General features: G+C 42.7%; 4 long non-coding RNA genes across 5 annotated transcripts; 1 reads left to right on the top strand and 3 right to left on the bottom strand.

The window, feature by feature from the left end:
• Positions 1–4,137: 4,137 nt before the first annotated feature.
• LOC127770049 (uncharacterized) lies at positions 4,138–5,858 on the bottom strand. Its single transcript, XR_008016876.1, has 3 exons — positions 5,641–5,858; positions 5,496–5,569; positions 4,138–4,430 (listed from the first exon to the last, which is right to left on the bottom strand). It is a non-coding gene; the product is annotated as an uncharacterized LOC127770049 (long non-coding RNA).
• A 258-nt stretch (positions 5,859–6,116) lies between these two features.
• Positions 6,117–9,512, top strand: LOC127762793 (uncharacterized). Its single transcript, XR_008015576.1, has 4 exons — positions 6,117–6,446; positions 7,379–7,464; positions 7,743–7,992; positions 9,264–9,512. It is a non-coding gene; the product is annotated as an uncharacterized LOC127762793 (long non-coding RNA).
• A 3,574-nt stretch (positions 9,513–13,086) lies between these two features.
• LOC127760749 (uncharacterized) lies at positions 13,087–15,350 on the bottom strand. The gene is made up of 3 exons (XR_008015133.1): positions 14,785–15,350; positions 14,085–14,171; positions 13,087–13,799 (listed from the first exon to the last, which is right to left on the bottom strand). It is a non-coding gene; the product is annotated as an uncharacterized LOC127760749 (long non-coding RNA).
• A 168-nt stretch (positions 15,351–15,518) lies between these two features.
• Positions 15,519–19,441, bottom strand: LOC127760748 (uncharacterized). Of its 2 annotated transcripts, XR_008015132.1 has the most exons (7): positions 19,002–19,441; positions 18,517–18,663; positions 17,590–18,137; positions 16,599–16,902; positions 16,090–16,503; positions 15,860–15,978; positions 15,519–15,693 (listed from the first exon to the last, which is right to left on the bottom strand). It is a non-coding gene; the product is annotated as an uncharacterized LOC127760748 (long non-coding RNA). The 2 variants fall into 2 exon arrangements; XR_008015131.1 differs by having other exon boundaries at positions 15,519–15,978.
• Between the last annotated feature and the right edge of the window lie 2,999 nt (positions 19,442–22,440).

Raw genomic sequence — 22,440 nt, 5'->3', positions numbered from 1 at the left:
TCCCTCCGTTTCCAATTGATATCACACTATATAAGTGCACTAGGATTAAGAAGAAACAATAACTCTTCCGTACTACATTTATAACAAACTTATGCATGCACCATCCCGCTATTTCCTAGCCACTAACAAAGCAAAGACATTGAATATTGGTTGTAAAGAGTTGTGTACATGGATGCATGCACTAATGTCTATTCACTCCCATGCACAAATAATAACTAGGGAATGAATATAATTTGAAAATAACCTTATAAAAATTATATAATGATTAATTGGGAATAGAGAGAGTAACATACATGGATAATCCACGGCGCAATACTATTTTCTTTAAGTTTTACGGGTGCCACTGCCATGCACATGTATCTACCGTGGTTTGCCTGTTGGCCCACAGACCACTACCAACTAGAACTAATTGTGTTAATGTGATTGATGTAGCATCATAAATGGCATAATAGCATTTTTCTCTTAGCATAAATTTACAAGAGCAGGTTTACCCGTACATTTATGACTCGTGTAAATTCAGAATTGTTACTACTCTCTACTAAAAGCAAAGTTTCGAGGGCATTGTATAAGAATGAAACATACCTCAGCAGTTAGGTTGCCTCTGATCTTGAGTAGTTCTCTTCTCTTTTTCATTTTCTTTTTTTCCCTGCCTAGCAGATCCCAAAATAGTAATTCCCACATCGTGATGTGATTTACTAATTTCCCTGGAATAAACAAGAAGACATCTGCCTTAGATCAAACTAGATACCAACAGAGAAAAAAAATTCAACCAATTCAACAAAAAATGGTGCTGTCTGCAGCACAAGAACTCTGCCATGATTAAAAGAACCAAAAAACAAATTATTTCTCAAGATGGACTTGTTCTTACCTCTACCTGGCAGGTTGGAGGTGTAAGATAGTTTGTTCGCCTTACAACTGCACAAGTGACACGTGCAGGACGATGAAGAAACAATTCCAAGCGAATATCGGCGGGCTGCAACATAAACAAGAATCAACTATCAAAGCAATTTCTTTAAAAAAAACATCTACACATAAGGGATTCTAATGCTTAAAAACCAAGATAAACAAGCAAATGTCAAACAACAAAGATTCTTCAATCTTTACCCATCTTCGGTTCTCATGAAGAGGAAGTTTACATAACAATAATCAATCAAAGCAATTTTAAGAAAAAAAAAGTAATCACCAAATACGAAAAAAAGAGATGTAGGTCAACACGGAATGGTTTTTAATTCTTTTAAAACGAAATGAGCAATATGATAAACAAACAATGGCATGTTATTTAACCTTTACCGCTATCTTTGGCTCGCAGGAAAGAGGATGTCGACAGAAACAAGCATCGATTACATCAATTTACGATAAAACTCAGAGTAAGGTAGGAGAAAAGTCACAATAAGAGGAGCGAGAAGGGGATAGAGCATGCTCAAAGAATTGGGACTGATTTTATCAGACGTGAATCACTCAGCCTTGATCTCTATATATAGTGTACCAGGGCATATATCCAAAGGATTAGTTGGAATCACAATTTTTACTAATCAATTCATACTCATCGTCGTAATCATTGCCCTTGTCGCCCATTCAACCGAGCAATACCGGTTGCCTCCTCTTGAGCCAAACCCACCTTCTTAACCGGCCAATACAAAGATGTTATATCATCATCTACTAACAATTATTACATCTTAATCATCATGTATGCTATATTTATACAACTATATATTTATTAAACTTTAGAGCTTTAAAATACAAACATGTTAAATCATCTCACATAATTCACATAAATTTCAGTATCTCCCACTTAGTTAATGTTATTTCTCTCTTCTCTTATTAAGCTATATCTCAATTATTTTTAACCCTTAGATGATTAATCTATGATCCAAATTCTCTCATTGAGCCATATCATCTCAATTGTTTTTAGCCATTCGATAATTAACCTATGGTCTAAATTATCTCATTTCTTTTCTTCTCTCATAAAACTACATCACCTTACTATTACATTGAATCATCATTCCATATACTATTTGAATTATCGTATATCATAAACTTGTGTCAATCTAGCTGTCTTACATATTATTTCTATTTATTGTTATCGTACTAAACTCCCGCAGTAAAGCGTGAGGTTAGTATCAGAAGAATAGCAGGGATTGCTTCTTCCTGAACATAGGAATGACAGCAAATTACAAAGTTTAACAGAATAATCCAAAAAAAAAAAAGAGAGTGACCTGAGAACGCATTGCAGGAGTTCCACAAACAGAAAGCACACCAAAATCAGACATAGTAGAAATGTCAGGTTAATAAAAACAAATAAGCATCGTCTAGTACTGTCATATTTTTCATACCAAATTCCAACCTATTTTTTTACAAATTTACAAGCAATTCAGTCTGTAAACTCCAAATAAGAGTACAAGCATTTAGCTTTATTACAAGCATTATCCTCCAACCATCTTAATTATAGTGTTGTATTACAAAAGGATAGAGAAGTTCCAAGCTCATAAGTAGTCCATACAACTCAAGTTTCTAAAAAAAAATCAGGCAAAACTTTCGATGAAGGCATGCACCAAACAATGGCCATAGAGCTTCCTGCAGAAAATATATAGTGATTTTGGTGTAGACCATCAGTGAACTGTGAGTTGACAACATAATATAGTGATCATAATTAGCTATCAGAGCATCACAGGATGCCAAAATAGCATATTCTGTGATTTCCTTGCAAGTAAGTATATTAGTGTGATAAAGTACAAAAGGATTAATTAAGATTGGCTCCTAAATGGTGGTGAAAGTACAAAAGATCATTGCTTATATCATAATAAGTACAGAAGTGTCGTTGTATGACCATTTATAATGAACCAAAGTCAATCTCAGAGGTTTGTTCGATATAAGAGACAAAAACGTTATGTCCAGAAAAAAAAAAGGAGCTAATCCAAGCAAAATAGAGAAGTTTTGTAATACCTTTTGAAAAAAAATATATATGTCACCACAGAAAAATTAGTCAACCAAGTGATTGTGTAGTCATGGTTTCATTTTTGTCCTGATTTTGACAGTGACATTTTTGTTTGTGGAAAAAAAAAAGGGGCAAAGTGACCCCAACTCACTTGTATATTTGGGCAAGCCGGCTGATTGTTACTACTACCAATTGCTGATTAGTGACCATAACTAGTCAATCCCAAAGACATTAGAGTAGCAACTGGTACATGGAAACTAGAAGAAACTAGTCAAATATTTAATTCATTCAGGACAAGAGTAGAACTTAACCAACTCAAGTACTGAACTCTCTCAAATGCATATAATTTCAGGTATATACTTAATTAAGACACTAAGTCTACAGTCATAGCCGCTGCTAATGAAGAGTTGAAGACAGTAAAGAAAGAAGTGCAAATAGGTAACACATGGTTCTCGTTTCCTAGAAAGGAACATGATACATTTCAACTATTCATATTACTGCAATTCTGAAATTCAGTTGTTTTATTAGATATCTCCATATGAATATATATTTTATCTCTAGTATTCATCTGAATGTTTGCCTCTACAGACTCTACTGAGCACTGGAGCAGTTGGTCTACAGACTCTATCAAGCACTAGAGTAGTTGGTGAAAATGGCTTCTCCCTTCTCTTCCTTTCCTCTCTCAGGCTTTGTTCAGTTATCTGATAGGAATTTCTCAGGGAAAATTCACCCATGGGGGTGATTAGGTTGATCCCCTCCCACCCACCCAATCCCCTCCATTCAATTGGTTTGCTTGGATACAAACTGAATATCACAAGAATAGCAGGGATTGCTTCTTCCTGAACCAGCAAATTACAAAAATTAAAAAATAATCCTACTATAACAGAAATAGTGGTGGTAGTGGTTCTGCCACCAACTGACCACCAACCCATAACTACTAATTTTGCATGTTCTATAATTAGCCCCCTCATATTTTTCTAATATTATACAATAGTCTAACATTTGGTTGAATCAAGTGAATAACATATATTGAAATAAGCATGGGAAAAAGCAAAGAATGGACATTTTACTCATAGCATTTTGGTAGTAATCAAAATTTAAAAGAGAGTGACCTGCGAACGCATTGCAGGAGTTCCACATACAGAAGCACACCAAAATCAGGCATAGCAGAAATGTCAGGTTAATAAAAACAAATAAGCATCATCTAGTACTCTCAGATAGTCAGATTTTTCATACCAATTTTCCAACCTATTTTTTACAAATTTACAGGCAACTCAGTCTGTAAACTCCAAATAAGAGTAAAAGCATTTTGCTTTATCACAAGCATTACACTCCAACCATCTGAATTATAGTGTTTTATTACAAAAGGATAGAGAAGTTCCACGTTCATAAGTAGTCCATACAACTCAAGTTAAAAAAAAAAGGCAGAACTTCCGATGAAGGCATGCACCAAACAATGGCCTCAGATTCACTATGTAGTTGTATATAGTGCTTCCTGCAGAAAATATATAGCGATTTTGGTGTAGACCATCAGTGAATAGTGAGTTGACAACATAATTACCTATCAAAGCATCATAGGATGCCAAAATAGAAGATTCTATGATTTCCTTGCAATTAAGTATAGCACGATAAAGTACAAAAGATTAATTAAGTTTGGATCGTAAAATGGTGGTGAAAGTACAAAAGATCGTTGCTTATATCATAAGTACAGAAGTGTCGTTGTATGACAATTTATAATGAACCAAAGTCAATCTCAGATATTTGTTCGATACAAGAGACAAAACGTTATGTTCAGAAAAAAAATGGGAGCTAATCCAAGCAAACTAGAGCAGTTCTGTAGTACCTTTTGAAAAGAAAATAACCACAGAAAAATTAGTCAGCCAAGTGATTTTGTAGTCATGGTTTCATATTTTCCTGATTTTGACAGAGGCATTTTTGTTTGAGGAAAAAAAAGAAGGCAAAGTGACTCCAACTCACTTGTATATTGGGGCAATCATAGACTGTGCTAATGAAGACAGTAAAGCAAGAAGTGCAAACAGGTAACACATGGTTCTTGTTTCCTAGAAAGAAACATGATACATTTGAACTATTCATATTACTGCAATTCTGAAATTCATATTTATACTAGTAGTACTAGGAGTACTAACTAAACTGCTAAAGCAGATAATTTCTTAATTGATATTATCTTCATCAGTAGTGACAAGTAACTGCTAAAGCAGAGATTTCTCCTCATTTGATGTTATTTTCATCGGTGGTTATTACTGTACCATGTACAGATGGTTAATCGCATGACTAGCAGATTTTTTGAACAAGAGAATTAAAATACAAGAAACTTTTTAAAGCGATGCCACACGACAACTCGATGATCAAGAAAGTGACACCAATTTGAACCCCCACCTTCCCGCCGCGCCACCGCCAACCCCAACCCCCACCTCCTCCGCCCCCCACCCCCACCCTCACCCAAAAAAAAAAAAAACCAAGAACGCAAACAAGACCAGCTCTGCTTGAACAACAGGCCAAAACTAAGGATCCATTGCAGCGAGGCGAGAGAGATTCTTACCAGATCACGGCGGTGACGATGCCTTGCAGGGTGGCCGGATCTCCCTCCCTTCTCCCTACCCCTCTCGGCGCAATCTGAAACAACATGGGATTAAACCCTAACCTAGCAAGAGGCTTGGGAGGAAGACGAGAAAAAGATTACTAACCACCCGGGAGAGGCGTTGATTTCCCTGCGTGCGCGACGAAGGATGCCGGCGCAAAGGAGGAAGACGCCGCGAAGGAAGGGGAGGCACCGCCGCCGCCGCCGCCGCGGGTACCGGCGGCCGGCGCGCCTGGCTATTGGACGCCGGAATCGAGAGGAATGGGAGGAAGGCGAGGAGGAGAGGAAGGCGAGGGAGAGAGGCCGGGTGAAAAAAAAAAAGAAGAGAGAAAATATTAACCACTCTAATGCGATCGCTGTAAATTAATCGCGCCGCGTCAGCAATTTTTGCAGCAGAACCCTTGCGTTTTCGTTAATTACATACTGGTTCCCAATAACAATGTCCGTTCGATCTCTCTATAGGGCCGATCTGACCGTCCACGTTTCACGCTGTGGCGGCCCTTTCGCACCCGTGGATCGTCGGATCGGGAACGGACGGCGCAGATTTCGCTCACCCGCACCAAGCCATAGCCCCCTCGCTGGCCTCTCCCGCAGCCTCGCGCCCGCCGCCGCCGCATCCTCGCCTCCTCCAGCCACCGCCGCCGCCATCGTCGCCTCTTCCGCGATGGACGTAAGCCGCCGCCGCCACAGGCCACTTCTTCTCTCCCTCTTCTCCCCACTCGATGCAGGTTCTTGCACAGGGGCCGCCAGATCCGGTAGAAGATGGTGGTCGGAGCAGTGGGGTGTGGGGATGGCGGAGGTCGGGGAGAAGAACGAAGGAGAAGGAGCACGGCGCCACAATCATGGCTGGGTTTTTTTATTTGCGCCCTCCTCGCTCGCTCAATTTGAATCTCCTCTCCGTTCTCTTCTCAGGTGAGTTTGGGAGCCGTTCCTCGCAGCCATGCTTCTCCTCCTGGCTACTGCTAACTGTTCATGGCTGCTGTTACTGATGCTGCTGCTTGCTAATTTACTTCTGCTGTATTTCACGGATATTAGATTTGGGCATACTTACTACTCACTACTGATTAGGATCTCACTGATGCAGAAGTAAATCTTGTGCCCATCCATTCCATTGAAAAATAAAGAGTAAATATCAGAGAACCCCATGTACATATGCTTGTGTTTCATAAACCCCAGTGTCTAAGCACCTGGTTTCAAAATACCCATGTAAATGGATCAAAGGTTCAAAAAACCCCATCTCTAAGCAGTTTGGGGCATTTGAACTTGCCAACATGGTTCATGCATGATCCACTGTCAGTGGCAGCATTAGTAGCTATTGTGGAGGCGTGGTCAAGGCGAGTGCGAGGTTGCAACTTTAGGCGAGATGGGGTGCTCAGCCATTATATCACTTCTCTTTCTCCCCTATCTCATTCATCATCTCCCATTAGGGCACCTGCTCAACGATGCGGACGTTGCCACTGAAGGCTGAAGACAAAGGATCGCAGTAGGCTGTATGGCCGCGGGAGGCGAACAGCTCAAGCTATATGGTTGATATGGCAGGTTTCTTTGCAGTATTTGTTGGAGATTATGTTCTAGGGTTTATTTGATTTGGGGGCACGGCAAATGCTAGATTGATCCTTTTCTTTATGCTCGTTTTCTAAGAGTTTTGATTTGGGAAACAGAACTTGCGTCTGAGTTGGTGTCTTAAGAGTACCATTTTGAAACACAAGCACATGTACGTATGCCTTTTTGTTTGTTGCAGTGTGTTTCTGGAATGCAGCTCTTTTGTACTTACATGAGCTAATATGACATCGCCTAAAGCAATTAAACAACTGCTAATTTTTGCCTCATTGTAAACCTATCAGGAATGGTCAGTTCGTCATTGTTTATTTTCTTGATGTTCCTGTTTCCTAACACTATGAAGGGATGAGTGACAATTTTAACTTTCAAGGTATGTACCTGATCCTTTGATGTAAATACACTACGCTCAGTCTGCTGTTTGAATCAATATTCCAGTCGTATACCTCATATTGTTAATATAAATCATCTCGCAGTTCTATGTACAAAAAGTCACACTAATTAAGAAGTGCCATCAGACTTAATCCAGCATGCTGTCAATGATATTTATTACTGAATGGTTTGTGGCTATACAAAATAGTAATAGGGCTTGGAGAATTTTCCCTAAGTTTGATTGACCTTGTGATGATGCCTTTTTCTCCTTCTTTCTAGGATCAATTATGCAACTAGAAATATTGTGATCGGAAGGAGTTCCAGGCCAGGGCACTGTGATTTGCTTCTAAACAGACATTATGGCTTTCAAGCATCAAAACAAAGGCTCATTCATTCTCTATGCATGAAAATGATTGGTCCGTATTTTCAACCATACTAAGATGCTCTCAGTGACCTTAAGAGGTTCAAATGGCAACAGTGAACAAGCTGAAATTACAGAAATGCCGGCTTCCCAATTCTTAGTGAAGATGTGAGTATCCCAGCGTACCATATTAAAGTTACTTCTGCATGGGCACATGAAGCTCATACTGCTTGGTCATACAAGTGCTAATTTCTGCAGTATTATTACTTTTGTCATATGCAGTGCTTCTTACTTATGACAATCAATGTTCTGTGATTGTTTCATGCATTATATATGTTCAGCAAAATCTGCTCTTCTAATGACTGTAGTTGTGCCCCTACAGTGTCATCTACATTGATGGTTCATTACTTCATTGTCCACCTTAATCTTACAAATTCCAGCCAGAAAGTTCACTTTTAGGATCTCAGATTTACCTTATAATGCGAGATTTTAGGTTCACATAGATTAAGACTAGGAAGTTCATGCTTTATTTCAACTTTTTAAGTCATGGTCTGCAACAGTAGGAGCAATCCTTTGCTGGTAATGGTTGCTTTATGAACCTTTTTTAAAAGAAAAACTCTATATGTCTGCAATCTCAAGCTTGAAGCATTTACTCTCTTTGTAATTCTTGCACTTTCACCGCCTGCTGACCATATGCCTTCTCATTTTTCTCCATGTCTTCCATCATGATATCATGCATGTCATGTACTGATGTGCATATTTTCCCCCAAATAAAACATGAACATTTCAAAGTTTACACAAGGTTTTGCTAGCTTCCACTTATGTTTAGTAATTAGTACAATTTGAAAGTTTCCTTGGCGCAGCATAAGTCAATTGAAGTTCGCTGTCAGCAAGCTTTTACTCCATATCGATTTCAGTCAATTTATATCTTCCATGTATTATGGTAGAGAAGAATAGTATCCATATAACTTGCTCCTGTAAGTTCATAACCAATAACTCTTGCTAATGACATTTTGAAAGGTTGTTTTTAACTGTATATGCAAAATTTTGCGGTCACAGTTTGTTGTCACCTATATGGGTATATGATAGCAGACCACATATTCGGAAATATAGCTGGCTACTCTCAAAAGTAAAACTCAATGTGCATCTTTCGTTTTGCCATTCCGCACCTTTTAACACTATAATCCTTGTTGTCGCTATAATATCAAATGGAACTTTACCAGTGGCCTGCAAATGAGATTATTATAAGATACTCCCTCCGTTTCGCAATGTAAGTCATTCTAGTATTTCTCACATTTATATTGATGTTAATGAATCTAGACATATATATTCATTAACATCAATATAAATGTGGAAAATGCTAGAATGACTTAACATTGCGAAACGGAGGAAGTATATATTTATTATTTATCGTTTTATTATTCTTTTATTTTTGACAGGTAACAAGCCTTTTAACTTCTTCAGTTAATCAGGACCAAGTGCAGCTTTGGTAGTTTCTTTGGATTGGCCATCAAGAATCACATGCACATTCGCGTATGCATGTGGAGTTCCAAAACCAATGTTGCATGATTACGTACCGATCTCTGTAAATCAAAATGATGGCATACCGAGTTTGGTGTTATGTATACATTGTCGTGCATGATCGTATACAGATTTTTGCCGTATCAAAGAGATATTTTTTTCTTGCATTGTCGGTACGCACGCGTTTCTTGCTAGTTTCGCTCACCCACTGACGGCGTTTGTTTGGATGAAAAATACCCCTCTTGGGGCTGCCTACCTCCAGCCAACCCCCCCCCCCCCCCCTCCTCCCAGGGATAAAAATTGAGCGGACACGGACCGATAATGCTTGTACCATATTCGTTTTCATATTTTTTTATCGGATATGAAAACGAATACGGATAGTTCGAATACGGAAACAAATACGGATTATCTCGAATATGAATAAGAATCGAATATAATCGGACATGAATACGGAAACAATTTTTTCTCGAAACACGAAAATCAACTCAACTTCTAATAGAAACAAATATCAACATATATAATTAGCTCATTTTATATATGAAGTATAATTTATAAATATTTTTTAGAATTTAAATAATATTAATAGTACACTAGTGTTAAGAGATAAACTACTATTAAAATATATAAATGTTATAGAGTTAAAAAGAAATGGGGTATGTCTCATGGCTTATGTGGATATCCAAATAGCATTGTTCACCGGATATCCGAATTATTATCTACAGAAGCGGTACCACCCATTAGGCGGGGTTGGGCAGCCGGCCCAGCTACGGCCCGCACCGCCCCAACCCCCCATATCCTTCTTGGGCTGCCTACCACCACATCCAATTTGCAATTAGCCCATAAATAAGCAGCCCAACTGTCCAATTTTAATCCTGCGTATGTGATGCTTTCCTGAGTCAATTCCTCGACACTACTCACCCCCGTCCCCTACTATAGTTAGGTGCCTAATGTTTTTCTCTCTCTCTCCCTTCTAAGCAAAATAATAATTATCTTATTCTGGGTATGCGATATCTTTTCATATATTTATTTTTTAAAAGATATCTATCAACTATGCTTTCTGAATTGACTCATATTTGCAAATTGATATGTTTACTAGTATCTTTTTATGTATGATGAATATGGCGCAAAAATTATTACTTTATTTTAATATCATTTTTGTTTTTTGTTTGCCTTAATTTATTGATTATACTATATGTTTATATAACATATAATTACAACATAAATATGGTATTTTTTGCGTTTAGTTGTTCTTATTGAGAATAGCATCTTCGCCCCCCATCTTTATTTTAATCCTGCGTCCGCCACTGATTATCCGTATCTGATGGAAACCCAGGTACCATATCCGTATTAATTTGTATCTGGGAGAAAATATCCGTATTTGTATCCACATCCGAACTATCCGAGAAATATCCGATCTGAAAGGTATCATATCCGATCGGAATATCCGTTTTCATCCCTACCCCCAAAAATCTCTGCCGCACGCAGCGACTCGTGCGTATAAATGGTTTCACGTGTTTAGGAGTGTGATGCGAGGCTGAAAACACTCTGTATAAATGGTTGATACTATATTTTTTTAGCTGTACTGACGTTACTATTCAAACTTTCTACTACCACTGTCCATTCTAGTTCTGTATCACATGTATGCTTTACACTACATTTTTGGGACCGATGTAGTACTTTTTTAGGTATACCGACTGATAGCACTAACTGCACATAACGGAGGATTGGTATTGAGTAGCTCATTGTCAAGAATTTTATATATATATGTTTTTAGCGATTTAATTGTATGGTAAAAAATAAATTTCGATAAAAGTTTTTAATATTTTAATTCTGGCAACGGCTGATGTTAAGTAGCAGTATTTGCAAACGGGAGAGATTTTTAGAAGGGGTGACAGGCCGAGATGGGGTCGTGCCGGCACGGTGGGCCGTGGAACAAAAGGACTTGTGCGCACAAGTTATGGGCTGTATTTTGGAGTTGGTCCAAATGGAGTAGCAAAGCTGGCATGGCGTCTCCCTAGGAGTTAAGGTCGGTAGAACTAATAAGTACGGTTCCGACTCGGACCCTGCACTGCAGCCTAGCTACGTGTCTACTCCTATATAACCTGTCACGATATAGCACGGGATCAGCGCGATACGAATTACGAAAGCAGAGGAGGGAACCCGATTAATCACCGTGACACGTGGGTAGAACAGAAGACGGGTTCAGAGCGCAGCATGTCATCACACGGCGGCGGCGGCGGGAAACGGCGCCTGTACTTGGTGCTGGATGACTCCAAGCACGGCTACGGCTTCCGCAGAATCGATATGGACGAGTACTACTTCGAAGCCGACGACTCCGGCGACGACAGCGCGTTAGAGAGGATGACGGAGTATCTGCCTTCCCGCCGGTGTCTCCGCGTGAAGGCGCCGCGTCATCAGGCGATGCTCTTCAAGGCCCTCGGCACCAAGATCATCGCCACACACCCGTCGCCCACCCGCGCCGCCATCCCGGCCTACGACAGCCGGGCACAGGCAGTCTCCGCCGGCCCAGCTTGGCCGCCGGGTGAGGGTGACAGCACGCTGCCGTCTTGCTCGACCGTCTTCGTCCCCGTCGGCGACAGGCTGTACGCCCTGGACGGCGGCGGCGACAGCGGCCGCGCCGTCAGCTTCCAGGTGCTCTTCCCGAGCGGCGGCGACGGGTGGTGGTTGTGGAGCAGCGTCGCTTCGGCGGCGGCGCCGCCGTTCGACCCGTCGAGGATCACGTCCTACGCGGCGCACCCCAACGGCCGCGCCTTCTTCGTGTCCGTGGCGAGGAAGGACGTGCCCTTCTTCCCCACGTTGAGCCGTGGCTGGCCGTGGCTGCACGCGGGCTCCACCTTCTGCTTCGACACGGAGAGCTTGGAGTGGACCGACTACGGCTGCTGGATGCTGCCGTTCCAGGGTCAGGGACACTACGACGCCGAGCTGGACGCCTGGGTTGGCATCTGCCGCCACCCGGACAAGCCCGGCCGCCTCTGCTCGTCCGACGTCCCGGCCCCGCGCATCAGAGGCCGGGACAGCAGGTGGCGGGTCCCGTCGTGCAAGATCGGCAAGGACGTCCTCTTCTGCAAGGACAAGGAGCGGCACCGAGGGGTCGCTCTCCACTACATGGGCAGCGACAGCAACTTCTGTCTGCTCGAGTGCGTGGAGCAGCCGGCGGCGACGGCGAGTCGGCTCATGTACGTGCGGATGTTCCGCCTCAAGTACGGCAAAGACGGAGGGCTTCGGACGGCCACGCGCGGCCGCTGGGGCCGCTGCTTCCTTCTGCCTCCCGAGGCTTCCAGCTTCGACGTGATGGATCAAAAGATCACGGCGTTCTTGATGTGTATAACTTAATTAATTGTACTACTCCAGTTGCTATTTTCTACTCCCTCCGTTCTATCAAGATTCGTTGTACTAATTATATCCCATCCATAATTTAATCTAAATTTTAGGTTGATCTTTTTTTTGGAATTGAGGGAGTATATAAGATTTTATTTGCACGTAATTCGTATGAGTGATCGATTGCTAAAGAGAACACGAGTCGATATTAGTTAGGAATGACAAATTGACAAGTGATTAGTGTGCGGTAGGGGTAGATCGGCTCTTATGCAGGTCAGCACGGAATCTAGCATTATTTTTACACCGTCCAAAAAATAATAATATTAACTACATATATAAACATATTAATATGATTGGATGCAAGGGTTGGCACTCAATATCGTGCACAACAGATAAATATGGTACATAATATGGTACATGTCTACTGGTATGACTAGGCTGATTCGACGAGAGAGACGAACACGGATATATATATATAATTCTTGACAATGAGCTACTCCCTCCGTCCTATAATATAGCAACCTAATACCAGATAGGACATTTCATATTACAATGAATCTAGACACTCTTCTGTCTAGATTCGATGTACTATAAAATATCCAATCCAATTCTAGGTTGCTATATTATGGGACAGAGGGAGTACTCAATAACAATCCTCCGTGATGTGCAGTTACTGCTATCAGTCGGTATACCTAAAAAAGTATACTACATCGGTCCCAAAATGTAGTGTAACTAAGCATACATGTGATACAGAACCAGAATGGACAGTGGCAGTAGAAAGTTTGAATAGGAACGTCAGTACAGCTAAAAAAAATATAGTATCAACCATTTATACAGAGTGTTTTCAGCCTCGCATCACACTCTTAAACACATGAAATCAATTTTTCTACCACAAGTTATGAGCTAAAGATTGCATGATCAGTTAACAAAAACATGGATGCAATAACAGAAGTCTTATAGTTATACTACTATATTGCATATTTCTTCATGTAGGCTCCATTTTTTTTCTGCCCTGGTCCTTTTGTCAGTAGCCGTCAAATACACAACGTTGAAACAATGAGCTTTGTAGAGCACAGCGGCAGCAGATTACACTTAGTTTGACGAACCACAGCAACCTTGCGAAACAGATCGGTTACACAAATTTTAGGATTCAAAAGCATGGCTTCACAAATAATGAAATAAAACATGTATAAAAAAGATTGGTAAACTAAACAATGAAATAATCTATCTCTGAGCACAGAGATGTATATATTAAAGCAAACCAATTCAAAGATAAAATATAAAAAGATTTGACTCATGATATTGCTTTACCTTTGCATCGTGAGCAATATACAGTTAGGATATGTTTAGGAAAACATTGCCATTGAACAAGTTGATGCGCAAACTAAATTGAAATGTACCTTTAAATGAAATTAGTGTCCGTTTAAAAGATGAACAGGAAATCATCTCTCCATGATGGATCCAATCCATCCATTTTCTGTTGCGACCTAATAAAAAAGGAATATAGAGGTATGTCATGAAGCATGAATAAATCAAGGTTATTCTAGAGACCGAATGTTTTCAAGACTCAAAATTGGAGTCATCTTCCTTTTAATGAAAATGATCGGGTCCGAGACATATCCTAAAAGTGTGTATAGTCATAATCTGGAGACTGGCAACAATTACATTTTCTTTAAACAACATGTTATTCTTTTGGTGCTCATCTTTTTTTGTACAGAAATATGGCATCAAAGGTTGACTCATAACCTCTCTAAAATTTGCTAAGACATTCTATAAAATCTAAAAAAAATATGATGCTGTGCTACTTAAAAAAAATGAACATTCTCTTTTGTACAGAGAATGTCCTTTCCCCATCTAGGCATTTATCTACAGTGTTCAAGAAGACGCTAGACGCTAGTTGGGCGGGAGGGTGGTGCCTAGCGCCTAGGGCCAACTAGGTGGCGCCTAGGTCTGACTAGGGAGGGAGGAGTCAGCAGGCAACTTGTATCCAATGGCTAAGCCAATTTATCAATTTCATTTATACAACATAGCAAATTGCAGCATGCCAACAGCCAACTTGGAGAAAATACATGTGTTTAGGATTTGAATATTTTATATTACCTTTTGTTTGATGGTGCCAACATGCCAAAGGCTGAACATAGCAACTTGCACCTCCAATTCCAGGGCTTAGGCCTTCAGCTCAGTGAAGAAGCTCATCATCAACAAGCAGCATGCCAGCAATGCAATGGAAAAATAATCATATAGTCAGTTAAGCTAGTATAATTAAAATTGTCAACTTTTAAGTTGGCAATAATGCAATACAAAAATAAGTTGGTAAGAGAAAATGTACCTTTATAGCTTTGGTTCCTTGGTTGAATCACCACTGTTTCCACAGGACTCAGGACAGTAGTACAAATGGTTAAATACGGTATCACCTCAACAAGAATAAGGTGCAAGAAGCAATGAAACATTGAAGGTTGAAGCAGATTATCCAAAATTCAGAATAATTAACCTACATATGCCAAAGCGGAAAAGCCAAATAGCAGTTCTAATACACCATATCAGCACAATGAAACTAAACCAGAGTTCTCAGTTTCTCAACTCTCACAAGTCTTGGACAAAATAAGCATAGTAGAGGAAACAGAGGTAGCCATTAAGCAAGCAAAATTGATATCATTACATCAATCATCAAGGATTGAGTCAATCTTCATCCTCCTGGTCATAAACTTTAGTTGGAACGATCTCATCCTTGTCAGACTCAAAGTCAATACCCTCTTCCTTGGCCTCATCTTCTTCTCCAGAATTGAAATCATCTTCATGAAGCTCCCTCACTCTAGCACTCCTACGAGGTTGCATGGCTTTAGTAGCCCCACTTGCTTCATAGATGAGACTGAATGGAAGTCCTGAAATGGGATCAATATCTTCCTCATCTCCACCATCAGTGATCCACCCTTGCGCATGGAATGCATCTGTAGCTAGGAGCACATCTTTGTTATTTTTCCATTGCGTTTCTCAGCCCTTTTCAGCAACCTTGCATTGAATTGAACATAGACTAAGTTGTTTAGGCGACCAGCCCCAAGCCTATTTCTCTTCTTTGTATGAACCAATGATTCAGAAGTGACGAAGTAAATACTTAATTGAAAGTAGCAACTAAACAAAGTGCTAACTGCATCTGCATGTAAGGTTGACAAGTTACCATATCAAAAATACTCCAATTCCTTTCACAACCAGAGGAACTATATGTCAAGGAGAGGATCCTTATGGCCATCTTTTGCAAATTAGGAACATGGCATCCATATGCTGCCCACCAGTCAGCTATAAGAAGTATGATTTATCATTTAACAAATAGTGAAATAACGAGTTAATGACACAGCAATGCAACATGGAACAAATATAATGCAGATTGTAGTTGCAGCAGAAAATTACCAGGAGAAATGCGATTTTTGACATCCAAGTTCCGCAGCAGGTTTCCCAAATGCCCCTAGCTAGTCCTTAAACTTGGGAAGTTCATTGATCACTTGAGCTTGAAGATCATCATCACCACATAAAAGGTTTCAATACAATCAAAGAAACCATCCATGATAGAAGGATCCAAAAAGATAGATTGATCATGGTAAGTGTAATAAGGAATCAATATATATGCTGTCAAATGCAGTGGAGCATCAAGCCTACCCTCCATCTTTTTAGCAATATGTTCAAAGATGGGATTGTAGGTGTTCTCCAAGTTTTTTGCAGCTACCATGATTTCCTTCTTTGCCTCTAGAATTTGTCCACAGATGAAGGTCAGGATAGACCATCACTATTAACCATGTGAAGTACTTTGACTAATGGCTCAAAAACCTGCAAGAGATGAAATAGCACATGTCAATTATGCAAATATTGATTGATCAACATGCAGGACAGCACATGGTATAAGGTTAGGATGCTTGTATTACCTTCAAACACTGAGAAACATCATTCCAAAAGGTCCTACTCATTAGTGTAGAGGTAGCTATCTTGCCTTTTGCTTTTTTTAGTGCGGGTGCATTGTTCCCACAATCCCACTCCACACTAAGCGCCATTGCCCTTAGCTCACGCTTCTTCTCAATCAAGCTTTGCAAGGTTAGAAATGCTAAAGCAAATCTAGTCACACCCGGCCTTATGGTATCTCTCTTCTTCGTGTGCTTCCTCATCAAGGCCAATGTCTTGTGATGTGAATAGACTTTGCATGGTATAATGTGGCCAATATGTTCTTTGATCCTGCATTTTGTGACCACATAATAAGCATTGGACCCTATCTTTGTTTGATTCATTGAATGTTTTGCCTCATTCCCATCCCATGTCATTGGAGTTCCTCTAATGAGGATAGGGTACTTCTGTTACCCCAGTAACACTGGTGGTTGATGAGACAATTTGCATATACAGGAGGACCAAAATTAGTAAATTATTGAACATCTAAATCTGAGATTATATCAATTTCATCACACAATTGACTGATTGAGACACTTTCTGAGGTTGTACGATGCATATCTTGATTTCATGCCACAGATGACAGATCACTAAATACTTACATAGTCAAATGACCCCCCCCCCCCCCCCTCCCTTCTTCCCAAACATACACAGCAGCAACAAGCATCCACCCAAAACCACCAGCCAATCCACCACCACAAATAGCATGTCCAGCACGAAGCAAGCAAGCACAAGCATTCCAGCAAGGCAGCAAGAAAGCATTGTAATGCAAGCAATCAACACCAATCCACCACCACCAGCCACACCCACAACAAAAACAAGAGCAATTTGTACAAGAACATTTAGATCAAGTAAATACTAAAGAAGTAAAGAGTAGAGTAACAGAGCATAGCACATAGTAATACTAGAATATTGAGATTTGAGACGAGCTCAGAGGAGTAGAGGGTAGAGAGCAGCAAAGCAAAGAGAATGGCTTACTTGCTCGATTCGCCAGTGTTCACCATGGTGGTGCTGGTGTCGGCAGCTTGGAGCAGAACACGGTGGTTGGCAGGAAGGATGGGGGCAGAGCAGAGCACCTGAGCACCTGAGCAGAGTCATCGACGAGTCGAGGCGCAACTGCGCAAGCACGACCGTGTGAAAAAGAACAGAGGATGGTAGGCTAGTCGCTTGGTCGCGGAGAGAAGCAGAGCAGCTGAGCTGCCGGCAGATCAAACTACTATGGCGGCTGCGCCTGCGCCTGCGCCTGCGCACCGTCCTAAGGCAGCTCCAAACCCTAGCCGCCCCTTCACGCACTCTGATTTTGGGATTAAGTCAAGCAGCCAGGATGCACCCACCTTATATACCCGCCACAGCAGCCCGCATAGCTAGCTCAGTCGGCCGCCTCGTCGACTAGTCGCCACCGTGCCTAGGCCGCCTAGGCGCCGAGGTGGACCGATGTTGACCGTCGCGGCAGGGCAGCCGCCGAACTCGCCACCGAGGGGCTAATCACGGCGCCGAGGTGCCGCCTAATGGCGATTTTTAGAACACTGTTTATATAGTTGGAAAGAAAAAAACTGAGCAGCAATAATGGTGGACAGAATGAAAGTCTTCACTGAGATAAATGAAATATTAATGAATGAAGAATGCTACCAAATATTAGATGAGCAATAACATACTACATCAACATTGATGTGAAGCTGAAGCATGCATGCAGTATATCTGCTTCAAGCAGATGCAAACAACACATCATTGCCAATCGAGAAGATAAGATTACAAAATGAAACAACTGAACAGAGATATAATGGCAAATAGTGGTACAGACTTCTTTGGAGCTAAGTAGCTAATATAAATATGTAAGCATGGAAATTTCAGGAAATATAGTAGATGGACAACCATAAACCACATGGAAATTGGTGTGGAACATACCTGTAATTTATGCGCTTGGAGCATATAGCACACATCAGTGAAAGGAACACAGTACAGCAGCATATAAAAAACTCCTTTGATGTACATTCAAGAGGCAAGCCATGTGTACTTGCAGCTTCCAAAACTGTCTGAATATGAAAATACGCCCTGCAGCACAAATGGTAACAAATAAACCTATCAACATTATCGTTTTGCCCTCCAAAGTTGTATATGCAATTCCTAACTGAAATAAATAATCGCAGCATAGAGAAATGTGAGTAGCAGTGTGCATTGTTTCAAACTAAACAGTTTGATCACACATGACAGTGTTGAAGTACATGCCGAGGGAAATTTCTCTGCACAACCTACACACTGTAACTAAATCATGCCTTACACACATTATAAGCAAATCAAGGTTGTAATCGTCATCAAGAACTAAGGTCCAGCCACTTCCTTCTCATGGCACTGAGCTAGAACCAAAAAGGAAAAAGGAGAGCAGGAACGACCAGGTAGCCGTCGTTGCCGACGCCGAGCCGCGGCTGTCTTCGTCGCGGTCGTGGCCGAGTCGGCGCTCTCCCCTCCCTTCTCACCTTCTGTCAAGGTCGATGAGTCAGACGGTCCCCGAGCCATATTACACCGCACTGATCGAGGCGTAGAGGTCTAGGGCGAGGGAGGCAGTGGCGTGGCAGGGATGAGAGAGGAGAAAGGGCGGCAGCGCCGGCGGCTCTCGTCCCTCCCTGCGGCGCCGGATACACCGGCGAGGAGACCGGGGTCACCGGATCTGGCGGCCCGGGCCTACTCACTGGGAGATCCGGCTGCTCGGTGGGAGGGACAGGCAGCAGCTGGAGTAGGGCGAGGGAGTGGAGCAGGAGGGAGCTGCGGCGGCGGCGGCGACGGCGCGAGGTGGGGCGAGGCGGCGCGCGTGGTGGTGGGGGAGCGGTGTGGAAAGGCCGTCACAGTGAGACACGTGGACGGTAAGATCGAACCTACCGCGAGATCGGACGGTGGACGTAGAGCCGTAGCGGGGACCTGGTGCGGAATTAACTGAACGAGCGGGGTTCTTTTGCAAAAGGTGGACTGACGTGGCGCATTAAATCTTCACAAATCCTACCAAATTCGATTTTAGAGAGGTTAATATTTGTTAGTTTTGACCGAAAGTAATTAAGGGCTTTGTTTGGTTATTGTGCTACTAAATTCTTGTAACTTCAATAGTAGTAAATATATATTTGGTTTGCTACCCAAATTTTTACCACAAAGTTTAATCTTAATACTACTTAATTTGTTAGTGCCAAAACTTACCAAGCTTTTGACACTACTAAAATTGTAGTAAAGTAAAAGTTGGCTTCAAACCAAACAAGCCCTAAGCCTTCTGGCTTTTCCTGTTGCTAATAATATTAGCAGTGTAAAAAGGACACAAATGAAAAGGTACAATAAGATAATACGTGATTTGATATTTAAATAACACTGTTGGTCAAATCCATGCCTAAAAAATAAATGAGTAAATTGTAGTTTAAACCACTCTTTATTGTTAAAGTTTTTCTTTGAACCACCCAATTCCATGTCTACCATCTATTTATGGTGAAAATACAGCCTGTATAGGGATGTAGAAGTTCATCTGTGTTTAATTAAGTTTTTTTGGGTGGTCCAAACTAAAAAAACACAGTTATCCGATCCAAAAATAATAAGGTTAGTTTAAAGGTAGTGCAAAATAAAACTTTAGCAATAAAATGTGGCCCAAATTACAATTCACTTAAATTAAAACTAACAAGCATCGGTAACCAGATGCTACGATGACATTGTGATTTTATACTCCATCCATCTCAAAATAACTCAACATAGGATGGGATGTGACCCATCCTAGGACAACGAATCTGAATAAATGATGAGTCGCATCCCATACTAAATTGAGTTATTTTGGGAAGGAGGAAGTATGTGATAGGATTGTTTTTACTTTTTCAAGCATCTCCTGAATGTAAGTTAAATCTATAGTAGCCCTTGTGTTGAGGTCGGTGGTTCAACGCCAAGTAGTATGGCGTACACCCATTTGCTACGTTGACCCGATAACGAGACGAGGTAGCCACGGCGGTGGTATGGACTTAGCACAATGTTTTCTTATTAGTGAAGACTTAGCACAATGTTAACCTGTTGGATCTCAGCGCCATTAGGGCTGGTTGCGAGGTTACACTTCTTTTTTTTATCAATACAATTCTTTTTATGAAAAAAGTTTTTATTGAAGAGGCAAATTTCCAAACTTTCGGTGCAAATCGTGTTCCCGCAATACACAGCAAACGAACGGTACAGCCGTACAGATAACGCGAGCACTATAAATTTAACAATATGCCACTCTATAGGTGTAGCTTTAACAGGATGCCACCCCATAGGATGTCCTTATAAAAATGCCACTTTATAGAGGTGGCTTCTTAATGAAATACCACTTTGAGGTGATTTGAGGCTTTTAATCACACTTTGGGGTGATTAGAGGTTTTAACAGGATTCTCTCGGCTGTTCCACCTTCCTTGGCCGCCGAGGCGCCTGCGACGCGAGCCAAAGGAGAGCCACCTCGGTGTCCTCGAGCGCCGCGGGGAGGCGGTGCTCTGGAACGAGGTGGTAGTCGGACGCGACGACGACGGGCCTAGCTCGACGGCGAGGGCGGCGTCAGGGCGTTGTACCGAGGCCTCCCTGCGATGGCGCTCGGCACCGGCCCCGCCCACGCCGTCTACTTCTTCACGTTCCCACTCACCCACCACCTCGCCGTCGACCTTTCCGACCCCGTCTCCCTCGCCCGCGCGCTCGCCGGGGTCGAGGCCGTCTGCCCATCTTCCACATGGTCCCCACCTCGGCCAACGCGCGACGGGTCCTCCTTCCTATCCCTGCACTGCCTTGCCGTGGAGAGCACGAGGTGACGAGGCGGCTCCTTGCCGCCTGTTGCCGGAGTTGACGTGGTGGTCGCCGGCCGCCTGCTCCACGTCTCTCGGCCCTTCCCACCACTCCTTCCTCCCTTCTTCGCTTGTGCCGCCGCCGTTGCCCTCGCGTTCGCCGACTACTCCCACGCCCGCCTCGGCGCCGGGCTGCGCGGAGCCGGCAAGCGAGATGTGGCCCGCCGCCGCATCCCTCCGCCTGGGAGCCGACGCCGGCGGGCGTGCGGATGGGTGACGACTGAGCGGAAGGGCGTAAACTGGCAAGCGGCGGCGAGAAGGAGGAGCAGCAAGCGGAGCATAGCGGCGAGGCGGCGAGAGGCGAGGCAGAAGGAAGACGAGGCGGCGGGAGGCGAGGCAGAGGGTCTCGGTGACGGCGGCGACGGAAGCGGGGTCGGGGAGGTTGGAGAGGAGATAGGGGATGGAGGGGGGAAGCAGGAGGAGGTCGTCGTGGTCAGCGGCGAGGTGGGCGACAACCGTGTGGAAGGGTGAGAAGGGGCGAAGGCGTAAAACGGTGAGCCCCTTCTCTCCCTCTCCGCCCACCGGCGATAGCAATGCGTCCCCATCACGGCGGCGGCGGCGGCGAGGAGGAGGAGGAAGAGCAGCGGGTGGAGCACGGCGGCGAGGCGGCGAGGCGGCGGGAGGCGAGGCAGAGGGGCTCGGCGACAGCGGCGATGAAAGCGGAGGAGGTCGTCGTGGTCAGCGGCGAGGTGGGTAGAAGGCGATGGTTCGGTTAAAAAGTGTGCTAATCACCCAAAGTATGATTAAAAGCCTCTAATCATCCTAAAGTGGCATTTCATTAAGAAGCCACATCTATGAAGTGGCGTTTTTATAAGGTCATCCTATGGGGTGGCATCATGTTAAAGTCACACCTATAGAGTGACATATTGTTAAATTTCTCTGCGAGCACGGGAAAGAGAGTAGGACGCTGCGGTGATGCTAAGGACTCAACCGCCAAATAAGAAAGTTTCTAAGGATCCAGAAATAAAAAGCCAAAAAAGAGAAGACCCTTATGTGGCAGTTTGAAGAA

Source organism: Oryza glaberrima, chromosome 1, assembly GCF_000147395.1.
Source record: "Oryza glaberrima chromosome 1, OglaRS2, whole genome shotgun sequence".
NCBI classification, from domain to species: Eukaryota; Viridiplantae; Streptophyta; class Magnoliopsida; order Poales; family Poaceae; genus Oryza; species Oryza glaberrima.
Note: the sequence above shows the minus strand (reverse complement) of the source record. Positions and strands in the feature narration are given on the sequence as shown.